The 6,974-nt window shown below is 41.0% G+C and overlaps 1 long non-coding RNA gene across 1 annotated transcript; it reads right to left on the bottom strand.

Moving 5' to 3' along the window:
- Window positions 1-2,080: 2,080 nt before the first annotated feature.
- LOC127342237 (uncharacterized) lies at window positions 2,081-5,712 on the bottom strand. Its single transcript, XR_007876420.2, has 6 exons — window positions 5,408-5,712; window positions 5,222-5,318; window positions 4,980-5,134; window positions 4,021-4,096; window positions 3,743-3,855; window positions 2,081-2,328 (listed from the first exon to the last, which is right to left on the bottom strand). It is a non-coding gene; the product is annotated as an uncharacterized lncRNA (long non-coding RNA).
- Window positions 5,713-6,974: the final 1,262 nt, after the last annotated feature.

The raw sequence follows: 6,974 nt of genomic DNA, 5'->3' as shown, positions 1-6,974 counted from the left end.
CTTAAGATTTTTCATTGGGTTCTCGGAAAAACTCAGAGCTTCTGCCTTGTAGTTCTGTCTGGGGCTTCGGAAGAAGTCATCGGTCTTCCTTGTTCAGCTGAAGAATCTTTGGGGGCGACGTGCAGACCACCACTTCAAGAGGCACTCACGGTGTTAACTGAGCCATATGGGACGCTCGGCGAGTTAGTAAGTTGCTGAAACACCTAGTTGGTATCCATATGAAACAACAACAGAGGTCATCGAAGACAATCTTCAGCTTGCGGGTTGGTGCTAACTTACAGCAGTTGGTGAGCGGTAAGTTGCACCTAGTCTTGAGTTCTTGAGGTATCTTCCGGAGTCTTCACTTGATGAGGACCAGATGAACCATGTGATGTAGCTCGGCTTTGATGCTATTGTCCTCTCGGCTTGTTAGACGGCGTGTTAGAGGGTGGTTTCAAGAAGATATCTTCGAGGTTAGTGCAGTTATGCTCTAAGGTTAGACCAAATTAGTATGTCTTCTGGTAGAGGTGCAGTCACTCTTGAAGGTAGGGGCTTCTGCTTTCTTGATGAAGTGGAGATGCTTCAGCGGATCTTGAAGGTATTGGCTTTTGCTTTGTTGGCATAGTAGAGATGCTTCAGATAACCTTGAGAGTAGTCGGTGTAGATAGGGGTCTGAGTTAGTTTCCCTGACGGTTGAAAAACAACTGCTAACGGGTTTAGAGTTAGAGACACAACTAACTAGCAGTTAGCAACACATCGGCGAGGCAAACTTTAATCCTGTCATGGCATGTGACACCCATACAACCATAACCAGAAACAAAATACCACTAACAGAGGCTACTGGTATTTTTCCTAGATGCACAGTAACAAAACAAGATCAACACAATTGGAATCATTCAAAAATATTTATTTTTCAATTTTTGAGACTCAAAATAGTAACCAGAAACAGTGATCAAGTTTTATTTATTAAAAATCGCACAAAAATCCTAAAAACATAAGGTCAGTGGCGTCTGAAAGATAATTTCATACTGGTTCTAGCGCAATTGGAATCACATCAATCGGAGCTACCAAACTATTTTTATTAGCAAAACAGTACACTGGCATATTTCCATTTTTAATTTCTGTTTCACAAATTTCAAACAATTAAAAAGGGCGGAAACGTCTAAACAGCAAGACATACATGCACACAGCAAACAGATACAAACATTCAAGGCAGCACACTAGGGAACCACAAGCAATCATCACACCAGACATGGTACCCTAAGTACCCAGAAATTCCTAATGCGCGGGGTAGCTCAATCAAAGTGATTGAGTTTGTCCTATCCATCCTATAGGTTTGGGGCTGGTCGCATATGTTGACGTCTTCATAACATTAGCATCAGCTTCAACTTGGATCCTTGTAGCAGTTGGTGGTGAAGGGGCCGGGTGTTGAGTCGTTGATGTTGAGGCGGAGGAGAAGGCTGCGTAGAACTTCTAGTCTCGACATCCCGGAAACATGAGGTCTTCGAAGAGGTAGCTGTTGAGGTGCTTCTGAAGTAGAGATCTTCTCGTGGCTGGCCTAAAAATAACTAGTCAAGAAATTGAGATCTTGATCCTTGACGACTGCGAAAGTGCGAGTCCAAAGAGGAACAAGGTCAGCTCTCTGACAGACTGATCCTTTATCCCTTTATGTGCACGGCTAAGTCGGCATCCAATCTTCAACAGCTGTCGTTGGAGATACACGAGTCTTCCCGAGGGATTGATCCATCTTTGAGTTTGAGTCTCCGGTCTGAGTTGGGAACATCGTCTAACCATGTGGGTTTGAAGTGGATGAGACAATAGAGTAAGAATTTTCAAACATTTTAATAAAGCGGAGAGATAAGAATTTAGAAGTTTTGAAGAAATAAGAGGAGTAGAAGCTATGCTTCCTACTAAAGAAATAATTTGTTTCGTAAATAGTTTTTCCCAATTACTTGTCTCCTAACTAACGTCCATGCTAACTAAGGTCTCCTACAGTCAGGATAGCTCTGATACCAGCTCTGTGGGGACCCCGGACTAGCTGTCCGAAATCCCCTGTTATGTATACAGTTCACGATCCCATGATCAGTGCGCCATGAACACATAACCGAACTGATATCAAATTACACCATCCAATTACAAAGCGGAATAAGAAAATTACAACATGGTCACATGACCGATAATTACATAATAGCCTCGAAGGGCCTAACTAAACATCAGAGTAGCATCATCACTTCAGCAGCGCAGTACCCAAGTCATCTGCCATAACCCTACAGGCAACTGACTGGGAAGACGTTCCTAGCTCGCATAGACGTCGCCAACTCCTTCTTCATCTGTCGAACTCCTTCAAGTCTGGCCAAGTAAATAGCCAGGGACAAAGCCGTGAGTACATTTGGAATTGTACTCGCAAACCATTTACAAGGTAACATATCAAGGAGAACAAGGTACCGAGGACTAACTAGGAGATCAAGAGGGAATGACCACTTATATAACAAGAATATGTTATGTAGAAGAGAAGAAGTGTTTTAGTGGAGTTAGCATCTCAACTTCATGGGTGAAGGAGATGAGAGAATATATCTAAGACATCACTACTTGACTCAATTTAGGAAGATCTTTCATGACAAAAACACTTAGGAAGGGTAGACCCAATTTTTATCAATTCCTTTCCGACCACCTCATTGTGGTCATCAACCATTTTTTTTCCAGTACTCCAACACAAAACCCGTTTCTTTCCTTTGTCAAACATTTTCACAAACAAAACACATCAGGCTAAGCAACAGCCAATCCAACCGTCCATGACCGCGGACGCGGCTATTCGAATAGATTTAACTCTGCAGAGTTTGCACACTTTCCCCACAAGATCTGATAAATCCGCCGGGATCATCCCCGGGCCATCATACGAAAGTATGTGGGTATCGGATAACCAGTCGAAGCCTTTCGCCCATTCTAATTAGCAAGAGGTCCTACCCTATGGAGTATGTACCTCCCCGGCACCGTGGCAGCTCACCTCCTTTTGAGCGTGGCTCCACCGCCAAGCCAGGAGACCCATAGTGTCTTCCGGACGGGTCAGCCCCGAAGGCCTCCCGTTATACTATTGTCCCAACCTCGACAATCCGGACTCGGGGGTATCCGTACCCTTGTATAGTTATGCGGTGCCTCATGCTAAAGAGAACGAACGTCGAGCTAAGCCCCGTGCCCATGTTGGAGTAATGTGGTTGCGCTAGTTTGTTGTCATGGGTGAGTACTTAGGCGCCAAAGTTTTCGTAATATCCCAACCACTTTCTCATTCCCATCATTTTTACCAAATCCTTTCCTTTCTCAAATTCTCACTTGGGCATAATATTATACCCAAGGTTTTAACAAAAACTTTTACAACAAGGTAAAACCTTGAGGGTTTTCCCACCCTAAAGTTTATGTGTGAACTAAGATGTATAATAGCATAATGATTGCCATCATAACATGAAGGGGTGTCAAGGTCATCCATACTCCAATTGAGCATGAATGGAGATGATCAAAAAGTAGAGCAATTTTAATGATATTATCCCAAGTGTTTACTAGAATTAGGGTGTAAAAAGGTGGTGAAATGTGATTCACACACTTAGAGCAAGTACGCAATATATCGAGAGGGGACATTACACACTTGGTGGCAAGTATGTAAAAGAATCAAGTTAAGCAAACCCAAGGAGACGCAAGAAATCAAGAGACCAAGGATAGAAAGATCTCAACCAAGAACATGTACAACAAAGAGTCAAAGTAAATGGCTTGCCTTGGCTTATTTGTCCATGTACTTCTTCAACTCTATCAATATAAGAATCCCAACAATATAAATAAAATCCTTGTCCAATTCCACTTCTTCTTCTTCTCCGGAATTGTTCGCATCTAGCGCCGGAAAATATAAAAGGAACACAATCAATCACATTGCATCAACAAGACAACATTCAACAATCAACAACTAACCATGCAGCCAAGGTATAACATACTAAGGACTTATAGATACCACAAACAACTTCAAGAGTTTTAATTTAGAAAACCCCATTTATTTACCTAGTAGAGGTATGAGTGCATCACAACTTAGCAATTGCCTCTCTCGGTTATCACCATGGTATAAACCAAACATCCCCTGGTAGATAACATCATAAAGGGACAAGAGCATTAGTTTGGCATCAAACACATTCACAGTACATTTTCAAACATTTTGGGAAAAGTAGAAAACAGTTTTCCTAACTTAGTTGGCTCACACAACACAACATCCAAAATAGGAAGCAAACCATATTCCACATCATTTGAAAACTTAAGCAAAACAATAGGGCTAATGTTAAGTTGCAGAGGTTTTGTTTTGCAAGCATAAAACAAAGGTTGTCCATTCCTAATAAAGAGAGTTGGTCAAGGGTTTTAAATAGACCAACAAGTTTTGGTCCAACAATGCATGTCACACATATACCTTATTAACAGTAACGAATATGCATGAACAGAGACTAACAATATTTTTCCTAGATGGCCAGTACTAATACAAGACTAACCCAGTTGGAATCACCCAAAAATATTAAACCTACAATTTTAGGAATTTCTTTGAATCTGACTGTAAAGAAAACAAGATCTGTAAGCCATAAATCGTAGAAAAATCCTAAAAATATGAGACCACTGGCATTTGAAAGATATCTAAACAGAGGTGCACACACAATTGGATTTGGGTTCAAATTGTTTCTGAAACTCCCACAAATGGATTGACAAGATTACTGCATGTCTATACCATTTGCTTTACCTCTGGAGTTACAGAACAGGTAAGGGTTTGAAACTTGTTTGAGAAGATTAAGAAAATATTCAGTAGTCCTACAGAACTGGAATCACTCAATTTGGTTCAAATATGGATTTTTGGTGATTTAAAAGCTAACAGCCATGTCTGCAGAACACACAGAACAAGTTTAATTCACCAAAAATCGTACATCAATCACAAAAATATGAGGTCATCTGCATCTGAAAGGTACAGAATAGGTGGTTCTTACCCAATTTGTTTCACTCAAAGATTTGTTCCCAAGCTCCTGGTTTAATTCGACAAAGTCAGATCTGACTAGATCTTGACCTGTGAACCATTTCAGTTTCAGGAGGTCAATCGAAGTGAAACCACCGCCAAAATGAAGGTATTGAAGAGGGCTTTCACCTACAGTTGAGTTTACTCAAAAAGGTTCTGTAAAACGGAACAAATCTAACAAACAGTGAATCTGCATGTTTACAGAACTTTATTTACCACGGACAATCCGTAAAGAATTTGAGGATGAGACCAACTCCAAGTTGTAGATATTTTCCGTATGTATCTGCGGAACTTTGAATCACTCGATTTGGATCTGCGCACGAGATTTGGTGGATTTTACAAATTCGTACCAGAATCTGAAACAGCAAGATAGCAGAAATTACTGCAAGGATTTGGACAAACTTTGCTCAAGAACTTCAGATCTGAGGATAGCTCAAGCTTCTCCATGCTTGGACCAACATGCACCTGCATCAAGATCCAATCTTAGCAATGGAGGAAGAGGAAGAGGAGAGAAAACCATCTAGGGTTGGGGAGAAGAAGGAGAGGGAGGCTCTCATGGTGAGGAGGAGCTTGAGGGAGGAGGGAGCTTCATCTTGGAGTGCCTTCCATGGCCATGGCCGGCCATGGGAGCAAGGGGCAGCAGCATTTTCGTGGGGGAGAGTAGGAGAAGAGTGTGAGGGAGTATATAAGGTGGAGGAGTGAGTGGAGAGAAGAAAAATGAGAGCAAGAGGAGTGGAGGTGGCCGGCCAAGGACCTTTTATAGAGGGAGAGGGGGTTGGCTGCCTCCTTTTTGATTGGCTAGGATGGGTGGCTGCCCATTTAATTGTTGGGGTAGTTGAGAGGCAAGTCTTGCAAGAGAAGAAAGTGAGGAGGAAAGTGGCTGGCCGAAATTGCCATGCCAACATAATTGGCCGGCTCCATTCTTGCCAAATACAAGTGAACAATGTGAGGGAGAGGCACAACATCCATGTGAATAGATATGTGCATGATATTGAGGAGAAAATGTCAAAGAGTGACTTTCATGATGATAAAAATAGGAGTAGATACATATAGATAAAAAGGAGTATGAAGGTGACATGTGCCATGAGAATAATCTCCACCACTTTGGCTGAGACCAACTTATGATGAAGATAGTTCCCAAGGTATATTTGATGGTTCGTAGCTTTTATAAGAATTCAATTTTGGAAGGATTGGGATGGACCACATGCAACAATGCATGTGCATGTCAAGGTAAATGGGATGGTGATGGTGGTTTAGACAATTATAGAGCAAGACTAAGAGACATGGTGAGTGAAGTAACCATGTACTCACAAGGATGAATATGGTGGCAGAAATCACCAATTCATGAGGTCAGGGTGATGATGGAAAAGAATAGAGGATTGAGATGGGTATGATGAGATATAACTTGTTCTTCAAATAAGAGGTAAATTGGGAGTGATTTGAAAATATCAAATGATCATCCATTTGATCAAAAATTGGAGGATGGAGGGGATACAATGTGGTGGATCAGAGATGTGCATAAGATGTGCAAGAGTTGCCATTTGAAAAAGAGTTTAATTGAAAGGTATGGGACACACCTCAATTGTCCAGAGACAATTGGGAAAGAACCCAAGTGGAAATGGAATTTGAAAAGGTTGAGAGAAAACTAGTTGGAACATAGGAGTTCAAAATATTCTACTTGCTTTCTCAAGTTAGGTAGAGTTTTTCTCAAATGTAAAATAATCAAGAGGGAAACAAGAAATGGTATAGGTACCATAAACAAGCTTTTTGTTAAAACAAAGCAAAATAGAAATAATGTTTTATAAATCACTACTTGGTAGAAATGGGATGAAAAACAAAACCCATTTCAGTTCCTTGTTTTCTTTGAAGAGAAATCTTGGAAAGTTTTAATAAAACTAGAAGTAGTTTTGTGATCAAAACTAGAGAAGGAAAACTGTAGGATTTTTGAGGAGGGAAACTAACTTAGGGA

Source organism: Lolium perenne, chromosome 3, assembly GCF_019359855.2.
Source record: "Lolium perenne isolate Kyuss_39 chromosome 3, Kyuss_2.0, whole genome shotgun sequence".
In the NCBI taxonomy this organism is placed as follows: domain Eukaryota; kingdom Viridiplantae; phylum Streptophyta; class Magnoliopsida; order Poales; family Poaceae; genus Lolium; species Lolium perenne.
The sequence above is the reverse complement of the archived record's forward strand: the minus strand, read 5'-3'. Positions and strand labels throughout refer to the sequence as shown.